We start from the raw sequence: 2552 nt of genomic DNA, 5'->3' as shown, positions 1-2552 counted from the left end.
ATATCCTTGTTTCCTTCATGCAGGCCTTCGGTGTGCTTGTTTCTGAGCAAAGGCATGTCCCCTGCAGAGGTAGACGCAGATGCCCCAGAGGCTAGGCGTCTTGCTGGGCCTATAACTGTGGGGTCAAACTGGGACTTGGATCAAATAAAGTTGACTCCAAGACACAGGATCCTAGCTCTACAGGGGACCAGAGGACCCTAGCTGTGTCAGTCTCCCCCACCCCCACCCCCCACCCCCGCTCCCCCCAGCAGGGAGGGCAAAGTTCCCAGGGAGCTTGGAGCTGGTCAGCTGTGCTTATACAAGGCAGGGCAGGCAGCCTTGGGACTCTGGTTAGGCATTACCTGTTATTAAATGCTGATACTGCACCACCACCCTGCCCCCCCCCCCTCAATAATAGGCCAAGGAGTACCAAGTCACTGAAAGGCCAAACCAGACAAACAAGACCCAGCCCTGCTCTCCTGCCTGCCAGCTGCTCCAGCGGCCTGGAGGAGGCCACAGCTGCCCGCTGCCAGGGGGCCCGGGATCAAAGGCTGGGCCTGTTTATGGGCCTGGCTCCTTGCAAATTCTGAAAGCCATTAAGGGAAGGAGGCCTGGTCTGGGCGCCTTCCCCCTCCTGAGCCTCATAAATTCACAGCCCGGATCTGGTTCCAACCAGCCCGGTCATGTGCAAGGAAGCAAACCCTGAGCAGACCGGAGTTTGAAAATGTGTTCGATGTCAAAAGAGAACCAGAAGGAGAACCACGACGGTGCAGAGCCCTGGGAGGGGAGACTCGGCCCCCTCGGGAGCCTGGGGCAGTAGACAGGGGCAGGGGCACATGCTCCACGCCCTGCCATCGGTGTTAGTCCAGGTAGACTAGAGGAACAAATTCATAGTGACTCATATGTGAGTAAGAAAGAGGTTCTATACAAGAGCAATTGAACACTGTGTAAACATCCCAGCCCAGTCCAAATCAAGTCTATAAGGCCGATATTAGCTCACAGGTCTGATACCGGTCTATAAAGTCCTCTTCAGACCCATGAAACACATGCAATAATGCGGAATGCAGGAGGACCACGGGCCAGTGGGTGGGAAGTCTTGTGGATCCAGTGGCATTGTAAGCACCTCAGCGCTGGCAGGGGTCTGTCTCTATGTGGCTTCTCTGTGTCCAGAGGTCTGGTTTCATCAGGGTAGGTCCATGTGGCTTCTCCAGCTCCCGGGCCATAGTGCCATGTAGGGAGAGAGAAGTGTCTCCCGCCTCCGAGGACGAAAGACAGGAGTTCCCAGAATTCCCAGGAGAAGGCCATGCCCACCCAGAGGCCTCATTGGCTATATCTTGATTGACAGGCCAGACTCCACCCCTTCGAGTGACACCTCTCAAATGGACACGTGATTATGTAACCTGTATCACAGGCATTATGCTCCCAACGCCACGCAGAATCCAGTGGGCAAGAGATCCGGTTGGCAGGCAACTCAAACACTGCCCTGTTGTCAAAAAGGAAATGAACTTTTGAAGACAGCTTCTTCCTCTTCTGATGAACCATTCTGGTCTCACCAATTTTTTTTTTTTTAATGCAAGTCTGCTGCTCTGTTGGCCATGACTGAAGTGGGAAGAGATGGCTGTAAGTCCTACCCCAACCCCCCCGGACCAGGTATTGGTGAGGAAAGGTGTCTCTGACCTCAGGTTCTCTGTCTCGGTTCTGCTGTCTCTGACCCCAGGTGGTCCTCTGGGTGGAGATGGGCTTCCTGCCCCTCCCAGCCCAGGCCTCCACCCCTTGTCCTCAAGTCAGCCATACCCGCTGCTGTGAATCTCCCATCAAGAGACATGGTCTGTCCCCTCCCCTTCAGTCAGGGCAGGCAGGCGGCAACTTCAACCCCGTGGGATGTGGAGGAAGTACTGCGATGTGACTTCCGAGACCAGGATTCCCAAGGCCCTGGTTTCTTCCCCGGGCCCTGGATGCAGGCCTTTGGAAGCTTGACTGTAGGAAGTCTAACTCCCATGCACATTGTAAGGAAGCCCAGACCACATGAGACGTTCATGGCAGATGCTTCGGGAAGCAGACCCAGCTGAGGGCCCCTCTGATATGCGGGGAAGACTCACTCCCAGACTCGATGAAGAGAGAAGACGCCGTCTGATGACTCCAGCCCTCCTCTGTGTGCTCTCCCAGGGACCCTTCCCGGCTGAGGCCACCCCAGTGGTGCCCGGTCCAACCCACAGACTTTGTGAGCACAACAGAATGGTGGCCGGGTAGCCCCGGGGCTGGGGAGGGTTTGCTGCACCAAATATTTAGCAGGCCACCCCGTCCTGCTCTCTCAGAGGCAGAGGGAACAAGCCCTGGCTTTCTTCGTTGTGGGACTGCGCTGCGGCCCACCTGGGTCTGGCCTGTGGGGTCTCGCCTCACTGTCCCAAGTGGCTTTTCAAGGTATGTTCCGAAACAGGACTTCTCCGTAAGAGGGTGGTTCGCACGGAGGCAGGTAAAACAGCCAAGGCCTTCTTCCTGCCAAGTGTCTGAGTACTTGGCACACGAAGATGCTCAATTAATGTTAGCTTTGCGCTCTTCCTCCTCCTCCCCCC

This window comes from Echinops telfairi, unplaced genomic scaffold, assembly GCF_000313985.2.
Source record: "Echinops telfairi isolate 266 unplaced genomic scaffold, ASM31398v2 ScPeMD7_1;HRSCAF=3_0, whole genome shotgun sequence".
In the NCBI taxonomy this organism is placed as follows: Eukaryota; Metazoa; Chordata; class Mammalia; order Afrosoricida; family Tenrecidae; genus Echinops; species Echinops telfairi.
Note: the sequence above shows the minus strand (reverse complement) of the source record.